The sequence below is a fragment of the Diadema setosum genome, chromosome 15 (genome assembly GCF_964275005.1).
Source record: "Diadema setosum chromosome 15, eeDiaSeto1, whole genome shotgun sequence".
NCBI classification, from domain to species: Eukaryota; Metazoa; Echinodermata; class Echinoidea; order Diadematoida; family Diadematidae; genus Diadema; species Diadema setosum.
Window position 1 is genome coordinate 30,674,056 of NC_092699.1, and position 14,938 is coordinate 30,688,993.

Sequence of the window (14,938 nt, forward strand, 5' to 3'; positions counted from 1 at the left end):
CCTGTAAAATTTCCCTTTCCATGGAAATTTCAAGAATTTTCTGTATTCAGTGTCAATTGGGATGGAGTAGTAAGCATCTCGGAGGTCGACTGAGGCTAGGAAATCTCCTGGGGAGATTAAAAGGGCAGCTGTATGAATGTTATCCATTTTGAAGTGTTGTACGCTCACACACTTGTTCAAATCTGACAAATCAAGTATTAGTCGGACTCCCCCATTTTTCTTGGGTCGTGTGAAAATGTTGGAGAGAAATTCTCCTTCTTCATGACCACATTCTTCGATAACATTCTTAGTCAGTAAGCTTGCCATCTCTCTGTCAATACAAGCTGAATTGTGCTGGTTTGGTTTGCATTGAATGAAGGGCTTATCCCTCCTAGGGGGCATACATGCTTCTTCAAACTCAATTTTGTAACCACTGATTGCTGCCAAAATAAATGGATCAGCTGTGATTTGGCACCATCGCCTGTAAAAAAGCCTCACTCGACCTCCGACTGCCACTGGAGCTTTCCTTGAAAAACATTGCACACATGTACAAATACTTTGGGGACTGCAGGTATGATCATGATGTGAATCGAAACTACCTACCTCTTTGGGTATGTGGTAGTTATTTCTTGCGCTGCATTGGAGGCCTGTGCTGAGGAGCCTGTTGTGGGGGGCGGCTCGCTGTGCGGGGTGGTGGCTGCTTGCTGTGACCCCACTGTGGGCGCTGACCTAAAAAAGATCTGCTACTTCCGCCGGCTGTTGGTCTGTGTGTTGAAGCAGCTGAACTTGCAGTCCAGCCACCGCTTCTGTATTGTCGCTTGGAGAAAGCTGCTCCCCTGTACGGGTGGTACGTACTAGACCGTGGCCGCAAAATTGGGTTTCTTATCACTCCTGATGCAGCTTTCTGCTTCTCTTTGAGATCTTTCATTCTCTTTCCCAATTCATCCCCGAATAGGAATTTTGTGACGGGAGTGGAAGGTTTGCAAAGATGAGAGTAAGTGGCTGCCATGTCCGGCTTGATAAGTTCTTTCCTCAACGAATTGAGTTCAAAATTGGCATTGCACAGCAACGCCAATGCGTCCTGCTGTGTGTCAGTCAGCCGAGGTGATGGGAAAGGCTGTATTAGCGCGCTCAGGCCCTTTGTCAGCGACTTCTGCACATGCTGTAACTTAGCATCTCTACTGCGTGTGTGTTGCGGTAGGTTATCCCAGATCGGGCCGTTCACCTTCGGTGTAGCGAGGTAAACACAGTTGCTCGGGGCTGGATACTCAGATGCCGTCTCTTCCAACACTTTTTCTTCTAGCGGGTGGCTGATGAGGTAAGAAGTAGAGCTGGCTAAGTCCTCGTCCACCGGTAGCCCCGTATCACCCGGCTTGGCAAATTTTGCTGCGAGAATGGGAATTTCTTGCACGTCTGCCGCGTCTGACACAAATTCGCCTTCTTCCCTGTTGGCTTCGCCCGTGTCACACACGTGCTGCCCCCCGCACTGTTGAAAATCAGTTTCCATAGGAATTTCACACTGTCCGGTGCTGTGCGCCTCATCGTACGCCACAAAATGGCGCGATGCCGGTTTCGGCGTGGAGTTTACACTGGGCAGCGCGTCGACCACTTTTAATACTCAGAAGACTCTCCAGTCTCGATAGTCTGTCCTCGACATCCGAGGATTTTTCGGCCGTCTTTGGGCCCTGCTTCGATTGCGGCACTTTACCCGCCATGTTAGTACCGGAAACCTTATCCGACTTTACTAGTTTCTTTTTCGGCTTGACTTTTTTGTCTGTCGGAGAGGAACGTTCTTCGCAAACAACGTTGATGCTTTCCGCTGCGCCGGGCTTAGCCGGATGATGCAGCTGTTGGAGCTGTTGTGCCTCCATCACAATGTAGCCACCGCGTGACTTCCGTGGAATGAGGCCGCTAGAAGAGGCTGTGCTTGCCGCCTTGCTAAGCACCGAATAATCATTGTACGATATAGGAAGATTGCGGAGATCTAAATTCCACTAACTGCTGGTTTCTAGAACCGTTAGTACTGCGAAAACGCGATAAAAATCAGAAATTTCGACTGCGATAGGGGAACTACGTTCGAATACTCGTGCGTAGAAAAGCGATATGACTGCGCGTGCGCAAAGCGGGTCTCTCAATGTAGTCTCTTTCGGAGACTCCAGAAGTAAAATATGGAATCAGAGTTACGCTGACCTAAAAATTCAGTAAAATGAGTCTCTGTTGCAGGAATGTTTGAGCATAATTTTCGCTTATTTTTGAAAAATAAGAATTATAAATATTTGCAATATGAAGGGGATCATAAATCAATTCATCATTCAATTTAATTCTATCAATGTCAGGGTTTTTACTCGGAACATTTAAAACTTTCCAAGTATTTTTCATATCAAACTTATATCTCGATAATTGCTAAGAATAATATCTTTTCTTTTCAGAACGTAAAATCATTGGGCGTTTTCACATCAGCCTGATGTTTCGAAATAGTGCGCCATTTTCTGACTTGGGAAATTTTCCCGATAGCGAAATAGCGCGCTATTTGATAATGTGAACACAAATTAGCGCGCTAATTGTATCGCTCTGATCAAGAAAATTTCTCGACTCCAACTCGGGAAATTTCTGAAATAGCGGGATAGTAGCGCGCTATTTGATACTGCGAAAACGACTTGAGAAATTAGCGCGATGAATCCCATCATGCCTAGCGTGTGTGACCCGATCGATCGAGACACACTGCACACAAATCATGAGGAATTTTTGAGAGAGCACACACATTACTGATGCTGTTTGCACATACTCAGCTGTCGAATTAGCTATTTCAAAATTTCTAACTATTCAGGCTACCCCCTCTTCGGGCTGATGTGAATAAGAAATGAAATAGCGCTCTAATTCGCAATCGCCGAAAATATTTCGAGCTTGGATTTTTATCGGGCTGATGTTGAAACGCCTATTGTCAAAGTATTTTTGTATGATGTATATCTATTCTTAGATCGCTCATTTTTTTCCGATTTGTACTTTTAATACAAACAATTTTTCCTATTAATTGAACGAAGAATTGATCTTGAAATCCAAGGTAACCTGGGTGTCTTTTTATACTCTGTTCTATTTCTTTGTTTTGGAATTACATCATCTAAATGATGATTAAAAGTTTCCATAAAATTATGAAAAGATATATTAACATCATCGCTACCAAATACTCCTGACCAGTCAGCATTCTCAAGAGCCACATAAAAACTAGCTAACTCTTCAGGTGAAACTCTACATCTAAACAAAAGAGATGAAATAGGTTTGATATTAGCTGGTGTTTTAAGAGTAAAACAAGTCATTATTGGAAAATGATCAGTCATATCTGAAAGAATTATAAAAGAATCGGGGAGGGGTAGAATATTACAAAACAAATTGTCAATGAGGGTGGCAGAGCGATCTGTAACAAGTGTGGGTTTAGAAATAAGCGGAAGAAAGGACGAGGACAGAAGTGTGTGAAGAAAATCACTAGAGATATTATCATGCTCAGACTTCAGCAAATCTATATTGAAATCGCCGAGTAAAACGTTATCGAGTGGGGCACCATCTAGCTTTGATAGCGAAGGTAAAATACCTTTGACTCTCTAGCCAAGGAGTTGCATGTCATGTTTGGAGCGGACTGGGGCTCGTCTGCAGTTGTTGGACCACACGATTCACCGAAAACCAAGCAAATAATTTTTCTCTGAAAATTCACCTCCTAATCCCCCTCTGAGCAATATATATGTTGCAAGGATGTCAAATTTCTTACAATTTGCATTGACAATACCTTTTCAAATTTTTGAAAGAGTTAGGAAGGCTACGTACTCTCTGTCGATTAGTTTCCCGTCCTGGAACATGACCCTAGTAGTAGAACGAACGTCGGTGACAATTTCAGCGAACGTCCGTGACGCATGCAATCCGACCGATAGTGATAACTTGTCCCAAAAGTGTCCTTTATTCTTCAAAACTATTAGCTCCAATAGCGACAAATAAAGTTGTAAAAAGTAAACAATAAGTTTAGAGCAGGAGTTTCAGATTTTTTGAGGCGGTATGTGATCATGATGAACAAACAGTTCAAAATTTGCTCGCAATTTTACGCTTGTTTTTTCTCTAATTATACAAAAACAGCTTATCACTGAAAACCAAGTTATAGGAAAATGGAATTTAGCGTAATCTGTCATTTCTGTGCATTTAAATTTCTTTCTGATGAGGTTTTGGAGACAATTTGCACTGTTATAGGTTCTGTAAGTTTCGCTCACGGACGTTCGGTCCGAGAAAGGAAATCTTTGATAATTACAAATATATCACTGTACATTAAGTTAATGGTACTTGAAAATATTACCAATTCACTGAGTCTCTCATACCCAAAAGTGAATAGCGTTCAGCACTCAATTTACCTGTAATAACAAAAGGAAAACGTTTTGCTGACGGGTGTTCGTTGGTAGCATAAGTCCATGGATTACATAGTAGGAGATAGAGGAACAGTGCCACTTTTTAGTGACAGATGCTTCCCGTGTATATCTTTTGAGTAAGGTAGCTGCCATTTCAAACAGAACACATCCAGTTTTGGTCTCCATCACGGACGTTCGCTGTAATTGTCATATTTTATGCCTTAATACATTCTTATTTTTCTTTTCAAAAAGATTTTTCTCTCATTTCCTAAGTAGCCTGAACATGCTGCGACCAAAATGAAAAATAAACCAAAACAAAACAGATCCGCAAAGTGCTACGCAGTCACATTCAGGTTAATGAAACAAAAAGGATGCAATGACGAAAGAAGTCTGTAATGGGCATGTGTTAAGAAGAGACGGAAAAGTTTCAAAAGGACGTGGAAACAGAGAAGAGATCGAGCTCCAACACTAAGAGAAAAGAACTGCCAGTGCACTCCCGTTACACCGAATTCCTCTGGAGGAGCTTTTTTTTTCCCCGTTTATTCATTTTTATTCATCGAAATGTCGTCATAAGCGAACATGATATAATTCAGTATACAATTATTGTCTGATGAAAACACGCAAATCTTCCGTTTATCATGACATAGTGTTTTTTTATACTCATCAATAAAAATCAGTGTCAATTTGCAATTCTGTCCAAGATGTTTTTTCCTTATTTTACATTTAAGAGACAGAGAGATCGTCAAGTTGTTTGTGCTTTTGTGCTTACTTTGAAAACACATGTTAGAAAGTAGTGATTTAGTAATAGGTTTGAGGTCGCACTTTGATACGTTCGCTCTTCCAAAGATTCGTTACTCCGAATGTCCAAAGGTTTGTTATTCCGAAAATGACAAGAAAAACTAAAAGGTTCGTAGTTAATTCAGCAGGTTTCTTAATAGAAATGTTCTTATTCCGAAAGTTTGTTAATCCGAAAATTAAATATTAAGGTTCACTATTTTTAGGTCCGTTCTTCTAAAAGTGAAATGGGCCTGATATCCTCTAGGTGAAAACGATTATTATGACGTTTTGAAATCTGGAAGATTTGATTGTTTCTCCACATTTGGATAAACGAACCTGACTTTTCATGCTCCAATTAACAAACCTTTCGATTAACCTTCGGAAATTCCTATCATTCATCTACAGTTGAACCTCTCGTATCTGGACAAGTCGGGACCGGGGCTCATCCGGATAAGGGATTTGGCCGGATACGGGAGACTCAATGCTTTATACATGTACATAATATACATACACATGTACAGTAGCCCATTGTAGTACCACATGTAGTAATGTGTATACTGCAACCTTTTCATTGTTACACTCAGTAACAGACCCCAAAATAGAGGTTCGTGTTTGCAAGAATGAAATCATTTTCTTTTATAAATTCTTGGGATTATTTACCTAAATAACTGTTAAGAAATGTAACAAGTATATGTAATTCATGTGTGTCTGTGTAGGAGTTCTCAAGGAGTTGGGAATCCCCCTTTCCTCCCGTAATTATTTAACAAAAAATCACGGCGAGATTGCGTCCGTATAATAGAGAGATCCGGATAAAGGGAGGCCGGATAAGAGAGGTTCAACTGTATGTCAATTCTCTGTCATATTTAGCTGTGACCATGTTCGTTATCAGTAAAGTTTGCATTGAAGACTTTAGACAGCAAATTTAGGACCTTAATCTTTAATTCGTGATAACAAAATTTTGATAAATATAATTCGTTCTCAAGGATGGACTACGTCACTGAAATTGCACGTACGTTTGTACGTTCATTTACGAGAGATGGAAAATTGTTTTCTTTGATTCCTCAGCATGGGAAGATAAACAAGCTTTCATAATTGAGAATTGGTAAAATTTATTCAGGATTTTGCAGAGGAGTTTGTTCTCGACATGAAATCGCTGTTTGTTGTGAATAAAATGCGTTTCCAACTCAAGAGAGCTGCATTGTTCCACATCTTGTTTGTTCCAAACGTCCGTGAGCTATATGCGAACCTCCGCGATGAAAACTATGCTATGTTATTGTTTGGTTATAGAGACTGCATAGTACAGATACATCGTAAAAAAAGTATCATATTATTTGGGAGTAGGGATTGAAGAATGGGATAGTGAAATAAGACGTCGAAATATTGAGTTTCTGTAAAATGCGCGTAATCTGGAGAAAGTTTTTAGCGGAAGAGTAATTTTTCAACAGAAATGACGAGTTGTCTACCATTACGTACAGGTTAAGAGTACAAGCTTAATATTCTGCCAACACATACATATGTCCCTAAAGATATTTCGTTATGATTTTGAACTGAATCAGGTTGTTGCAAGCTATGTTAAATGGTATTCAAATGTATGTGCAGTACTATTCCTCACGGACGTTCGCTGCTCTGGACATGGTAAACTTCCGCGGTGAATAAAGACTTGTTCCTCTGGGAAAATCCCAGTATAATTGGGTTCATATCAAAGCTTGAGTTATACTCTTTCAGGTAAGATAAATGATTTGGAGAATGTCCTACTTTGTAAATTTTGCATTGTTTTGGCTCAATTGTACACCGTTCAAAATTCTGACCCATATACGTACACAAAGGTATCAGAAGTTGCATAAGACTCTAAAGAAAAAGTCATGAAGTCTCGAGGAGAGATATTATATTCTGGAAGTTACTGCAAAATAGTCTCAGGGGGGCCGTGATGACCCCCCCACCCCCCCCCCCCCTTTTCAGTGTTAAAGGAAAGTGATTAAGCAAAAGCAAAATATAATACCCTTGCTCTTGATGCTGATTTGGCAAGTTCGACAAAGAAATCGTCAGTTATGTTGGCATCCACTAGTTCCAGAGTCTTAAAGTTTGGCATGGTGCAGATACTCTTGGCGTAGGCCTTTGATGCAGCAGCTGAAAGGTCATGTCCTCCAACATGATGAATTGTTTCCAGCTATGTAGCGTTATAAGCGGTAGAAAAAATGATATAAAATACTTTGGTAAGAATGTGAAGTACGCAGAAAAACTTACTCTTTCTATTCCAAGAGAAAATGAAATCGTTTAATACAGTTTGTTTGAGGATGGTATGTAAGCCAAAGGAATACACTTTTTGTAAAAAGGAATTGATAATATCTCTTTTCTGAATATTAATACTTCCTGATAGAAAAAGAGTTTTACGATTACAACCATTATCAGCATATCTTATTCACATCGTGCGATTGTTGCATATTTCACTGTCATAAACATAGAAACTAACATTCTATCATTTGTCCTATTTGAAAACACTTTCATTCCTTTGCTTGATCACTACCTTGTCTGCTGTTGTTTTTTTTTACCACAGTCAAATTGGATATGGAGTTGATTTTCCTTCCATGAAAATCAGATAAACAAAAAACAAAAGAAGATAAATATGTACTGGTACCTTTGTTTTTGATGCTGACGTGGCAAGGGTGTGAAAGAATTCGTCTGTGAGAACCCCGTAATCTAATTTCATAAGTCGCATGTTTGGCAAAGTGCAGATGATTTCGGCGACAGCCCTTGATGCAGCATCCATATTTGAAGATCCTTGTACGCGAGTATCTATTGATAGCTGTAGGATTATAGGATGTAAAAGGATATGGAAAGCTGAAGAATGAATACTGAACAATATGAAAAAAAAAACACACTTTCATGTCTTATTTTTATTCCCTGCCATCCATCTCTCCAAAACTAAACAAGAATCCACCACTGGAAACTAGAATTATCGCTGAATGTGATTAACACTCCCATCGAAAACTAGGCAAGGTAGCTAAATCCACAAAATGACTGTGTGCTTTTTCATGAACACTAGAAATGTCGCTATGGCAACTGGTATGTCTCCGCCATAATGCATGAATCTTCTATAGTAAGTCTATACTACGTCTTGACAATGTGTGATGACAGTTTAACACATTTAAGAAAATATCAAAATGACATGATCGTCACAAATTTGTAGAATGTTCACTTTCCTTGGACTGAGATTAATTGGATGAATGGCTATATTTTCTAAGACCAGGCGTCCACTAGGGCGCGGACGAGACCCGGACAAGACCCGGAAAGCAAATTTGGTATTCCGCACTCGTTCAGCAAACTGTCCGCAGGCTCCTGAAAGTGTCTGCTTACTGTCCTAAACATGTCCGGGCGTTTCCGCACCTTCGGGAGAGAGAAAAATTTCCGCGTCCAAATTTTGATCGAGACCAAAATTTGGACATGGAAATGAACTTCCTGACACCTTCTGCAACTTGTCCGAATGATGTCCTCGGGACATCCCGCCTGTCCAGAACCTTTCTGCTCCTTCCGCAAGCGCTCCTGAAAGAACCCTGCGGTGTGGACATTGGGCAAGCTTCGCGAATGAAAGCGGAAGACACCAGGAATGTTTTAGGACAGTGCGGAGCCAACGTGGATCTATCTATGCTAGTGTCCGAAACCGATGCGGACATTTTGTGATCAAGACAAGAAGAGTCAACAGGTTCCATGAGAGAAAGGATTTTGGAAGTAAAAAAAAAAAATTACATCAATGCAGTATGTCAGTGAAACGCAAAAAGACCAATAAAGGAGGCAAGGTCGCTACACAAGCCCCACAGCCAAACTTCTCTTCCACTGGTTAGGAATAAATATCAGCATTTCCCAGTCCCAAATGAAGGAAGCAAAGCAGAAGGTAGTGGATACTTTGCCAACAATTACTAGGAAAAAAAGGAAGCAGCACTCTCTGCTCAGAGTAATTTTTTTTTTGTCATTGTTGCGTTCTTTTCAGAAGTCATTCTAATTTGAGGGATTTTAAATAGGTGCCATTACATCGTATACATAGTTTAGTTCACTTTTAATGTGACCGCCCCACTCAAACCGCACAAAAGTGGAATGCGGTCATTATATAGGTCAGAATTCTGAATGATGTACAATTGAGCCAAAAACAACACTGAATTTAAAAAGTAGGAATTACTCAAAAATTATTATCTTACCTGAAAGAGTAAAGTTCAAGCTTTAATATGAACCCAATTATACTAGGATTTTCCCAGAGGAACAAGTTTACATTCACTATGGAAGTTTTAGTAGAACAGATAAGCTGAACAATTGTGCAAGATTTGACTAAAGCATGAAACTTTCACCATTGTTAGTAAATGCTATAAGATTAATTTTAATATCGGGAGGTAAGTCTGAATTGACCTCTGATGACCTCCAGCGGTCAATGACCTCAACATGTCAGAAAATTGATATTTTGCGTCATTGGTTAATGATAAACACAGCAATGATGTACCAAAAACTAATTTTTGTCACAGTGAAATTGTCTTCATGTTCAACAGAGCCTTGACAGGTTGGTTTCTACCTTTGACCTTTGATGACCTCCAGAGGTCAATGACCTCAAAAATATTGTAAGAAAATTGATATTTTGCATCACTCGTTTTTACTGTTAAACACGGTACTCGTGTACTAAAAACTAATTTTTGTTCGTGGAATTGCCTCAATGTTTCACAGAGCCTTTCAAGACATGTCTTTACCTTTGACCTCTGATGACCTATGATGAGGTCAATGACCTCGAATATCAGAACATTGACATTTGGTGCAATTGGTTGATGATAAACATGATAAAGATGGAAATTCATTTGTATTAGAATTGAATTGATTTCCTATTCCACAGAGCAATAGAAATTACTTACATGTCTCTACCTTTGACCTCTGAGGACTGTAACAGGTCAATGACATCAAAATATCGGATGATATCTTATATACAGTCAATGGTCAACTTATACCCGATGTAAAATAATGCAGTTTGCTATTAGCATTTATGCTATAAAAGAAGTATCTTGTCATTCCATGGAACATTGGTCATTACCCTGTGTATATCCAACTTTGACCTCTCAGGACAATGAGAGGTCAATGACCTTTTAGAATATCAGAATTTGAGTAGGCTTACCTGTATTGATGTTTGGCTTCATTGGTTTAATCGTTAATGCTTATTTCATCATGTGCAAATCACGCCTTGACGTTTTGATCAAAGTTTGTATGCATCTTACACAGAGCATTGGTTTATAGTATTAGGTCTGGAATGTGAGAAGTCAATTAATGTTTTGGGTCGTATCAGGACAACTCCCCCGGAGGACTACTCCCCCGGGGACTACTCCCACCTGACAGCTGCCCCGGAGGACCACTCCCCCGGAGGACGTCTCCCCCGGAGGACTACTCCCCCGGAGGACGTCTCCCCGGGGGACAACTGCCCCGGGGGACTACTCCCCCGGGGGACAACTCCCCCGGAGGACAACTCCCCCGGGGGACAACTCCCCTGGGGGACAACTCCCCCGGAGGACCACTCCCCCGGGGGGCAACTCCCCCGGAGGACAACTCCCCCAAGGACAACTCCCCGGGGGGCAACTCCCCCGGAGGACAACTCCCCCGGAGGACAACTCCCCCGGGGGACAACTCCTCCGGAGGACAACTCCCCCGGAGGACAACTCCCACCTGACGACTGCCCCCGGGGAGCGTTTTCTTTTTAAGACGGCACAGATTGAGGCATGGCGCATGTTAAACCTATGGGAAAAACGTTGGGTTAGAGTTTTTGGTTAGGGTTAGGGTTGGGGTTATGGTTAGGGTTAGGGTTAGGGTTAGGGTTAGGGTTTGATGGTTAGGGTTAGGATTAGGATTAGGGTTAGGTTTAGGGATAGGGTCCCGAATAGATTTTTAGGGTCCCCAATCTGCGCCGTCTAAAAAAAACACGCCGCCGGGGACGCCTCCTGGGGGACAATCCCATAACTGAACAGAGATGTTTCTTTTTTGTGTCCTAGAAATTAAAATCAAATTCATCTGTGTAAAATCAGTATTCTTTTTTATATAAAATTTAAATTAAAGTTAGCGTTACCTAAGACACGTCCATCTTTATAACAAAGTTTTTGAAATCTCAGCACAAAGTTTTTACCATTGTACATGCTACATGTAATGTCGAAAAAAGTAGAAACGCAGGGCCATTTTATCACTGAAAGTTGGTCAAGAGATAAACACATTGACGGAAACACGCTTTTGAGGGGAGAGTTCATTCCTTAGCATGTACCTGTTATTCTTCATTATTTCATAATATTTTAAGAATTCCATTCTTTGATGATTTTCTTTTTCTTTTTGCAATTCATGATTATGTAAAGGAATATGTTAAATGAAAGAAAGATATCATTCAGAGGGGTGAAGGCTCAAGTTTTTGAGTTTCTTCAGTTTGTCTCCCTCTACAAAGGAATATGTTGTTAGAAATACCCTTTTAATGGGGTTATGATTTTTATCTTAGATTCTTATGATAGTTACTATCCTGTATGTCATTGTCAGTAATACTTTATTGTGCAATTTTCGTTTGTTATTTTGACTGTGAATTTATCTGAACATCATTACAATTCTTAATGTCGGAGAAATGATTGACAGAAAAAAATATGAATATTCTGTGCCTGAAAAGACTTGAATGTAAAAAAGTAATATCTTCCAACAGCCCTGGGAAAGCACACCCGCACGACCAACACAAATCTCTCAACCACAAAGATGGGATGATTCGAGTTTCAATTAATTGAAAATTGAGTTTTGTTTCACATAATTTTATTTGATAACGTTTGAACATGGAAAAAAAAATGTCTAGCGTAAGAGTAATTGAAGTATGCAAACACAGTCAGTCCGCAGCGCGAGCGAAAACGCACGTATTTATTCAAGTCGTATGCACGGCTGAGCGGTGCTTGCATACGTAATGAGCAGATACATGGTCATGAATAAATCTGTGTAGAACGAGTACAAATGTATTACTCGTCAGTTTTCGACACTTTTAGTATCGACTGAAAGAGAAAACATAAGCAAATATGCTCATGATCAAAATAAACAGAAAAGAGGAATATATGATATCAAAATCCCTCTCGACGTTCGGTATTGTATTCAAAAATATTCCTTCACGTTTGACGCCAAAAAAATAACCTGAAATCTTTCATGCCCCTCTAAAATATGGTGAAGACTATGTCCGCTAAAGTATATGGTATCACAATAAGGGCACGTTTTCCCATCTTCATTTCAATACGGGTCAGGAACTAGCAAAATTCAGAGACATGTCTAGCGTCGAGTTTAAAAAGATTATCCTCGCATTCGCACCGGAATTCCGGGTCTGTGATTGGTCGAAATCTGTCGCAAGATGCGGCGTGTCGCATTGCGTAGTATCCATTGGCTGCTGACTCAATGCTGTGAGTTTTAGATGTTAGGTTCCAGATTGTGATCGAATTTTCACTCTCTATACAAAACTTGAACTTTACACAGGAACCAATGATGTGTATGTGAGTGTGCACTTACAATGACCCTTAACAATGGACCTGGCTGCCACCTGTCCCGAGCTCTGCTGCAAGGGACATGAATGCTTAATCAATTATTCATGTGGATTGCCCCGAGCACTGCTAGTCTGAATTCTTGACACAGGGTGAAATGCATGCACATGAAAGAAGTAAGCACATGTTTCCATGTGCTTGCACACACCACATTTCAGAATGAACAGAGACTAGCTGCGATAGTGGAATTCCTCATGAAACATTCCAATCCTGGCCATTGTCCACGACCATTGTCTGGGTATCAACAACACATTCCACGCGTGTTCATTCACTACCCCACTTCCAGTAAGAAAATGTAATTTGCCTTGTTTTCAACAGGAAAATTCACAATCTTGAAAATGGTGCCCCTCTTTGTTTTTTGATTGATCATACTCGCTCAAGTTTCACGATTGTGAAATCGAAGAAATTACGGAGATCTGTTTTCAATACCAGTCAGGAACTAGCAAAACATCAAACTATGATCTAAAAGCTTCTTGAACATTGGCAAAATAATCGTTTACTTTGATGCTAAAATGGACTACTATATTGACATCAAAAATAGGGAAATTAGGTATCAAATTAATGTGCATAATCAGCTCTATAACTTACCTAACCATCCTGGATCAAACAATGCACTGCGAAAGCTATGAAAGCTGTTGTTGCGACCTCTGCAAAAACTCTCGCAAAGTATCGCGAAATCTTGTCAGTCTCAAGGGCACAAACTGCGTAAACGTGATTCTGAATAAAATTGTCGTTCGTGCCTCATTATCGCACACGCTGCGGACTGACTGAACAACACTTGCACGTAATGGTATACCGGAGATTGTGGTATCAGATAACGGTACACAGTTTACAAGTGACCAGTTCAAAGAGTTTGCTTGTCAGTACCAATTCAAGCATGTCACGTCTTCATCACTTTCTACATAGCAATGGGAAAGCTGAAAAGACAGTACAAATCGCAATGTCAAATGAAGGGCCCAGATTTGGCATTTCTTGACTATCGGAACACACCGATCGACTAGACCACCTACTGTGACTTTGCTTTGACAGCAAGTGTTGGTTCTAATCCTTATAGCATGTATTGTAACGGGTACTGCGTAATTATTCAAATTCATGAAATTCTTCCATTAAGATGTTTTCATTGCAACTGTTGACAAATTGCCCTACATCAACGTAAATAAGCACTGAATTGATCAGTGTTTTAGTAGCAGCCATGATAAAAAAATCATGGGCATACATACTCGAGCAGGATTCGAACCTATGACCTCCTGATCTCCGGACAGGCATCTTCTTCAGTAGACCACAGAATAAGGGTTAGAACCAACACTTGCTGCTTTATAGCATTCTGTAATAAAAATTCTGTATTAGGCCTACTGATGCTGGAAACTCCGAAGATAAATTTTATGTTCTCATTCAATGGTGGAAACAATGTACATGTACACATGCAGTGAAAGCCTGGCCAGACTCTTCAATGTGGCATGTGATCAGTGGCCTTGATTCTAGTATTATACAATGATTATCACAGTTTATTAGGCTTCCCTCCTTTGTTTCAGTTCAGCATAATGTTTAACACTGCATTTGATTGTTTTCACCACAATCTAGCTCAATTGAGTGTTAAAATTTGCTTAACCCTAATCAGGCTGGGGGGGGGGCGGAATCCCCCCCCCCTCGACGTTTCGCGCAATATCTTCGCAACGCGATAAGCTCCCACCGCGATGTTTCATGACTTTTTTCTTTCAAGTATCGCGCAACTTTTGAGACCCAAATTGTTGCGCCCGCGCGTACCGTTTTGACGCGACGCCCGTTCGAAAAAAATTTGTCAACCCCAAAATTGCTCCAAAACGTGATTTTGTGTACAAATCCAATGCAAATTGTGTTTTTTCAATTAATTCACATAAAAATTCATATCTTCACTTAGAATGGCCGAAATTAATTCATTTTAGCATAATAATGCTTCGAAAAATGTCTGTGACAAATTTTGGCCAAAAAACAAACAAAAACAAAAGGTCAAAAAACAACGAAATACATAAGAAATTAAAAAAAACAATAAAATACATAAGAAATTAATTTCGATACAGATTTTTTTTTATCCTATGTCTCAGAAGAATGATACAAGAAACATTTTTAAAAAGAAATTAGCTTAATTGGAGCATTAATAAGTGATTTAGAGCCCAAAACTGATTTTATGCATAAATTACAATAATTAATTAATATAAAATATAAGAAAAATTTTTCGGAGAAAGCAACCATACATTTTGATAG

General features: G+C 39.9%; 1 pseudogene; it reads right to left on the reverse strand.

The window, feature by feature from the left end:
- Positions 1-601: 601 nt before the first annotated feature.
- Positions 602-1,850, reverse strand: LOC140238428 (uncharacterized; annotated as a pseudogene).
- Positions 1,851-14,938: the final 13,088 nt, after the last annotated feature.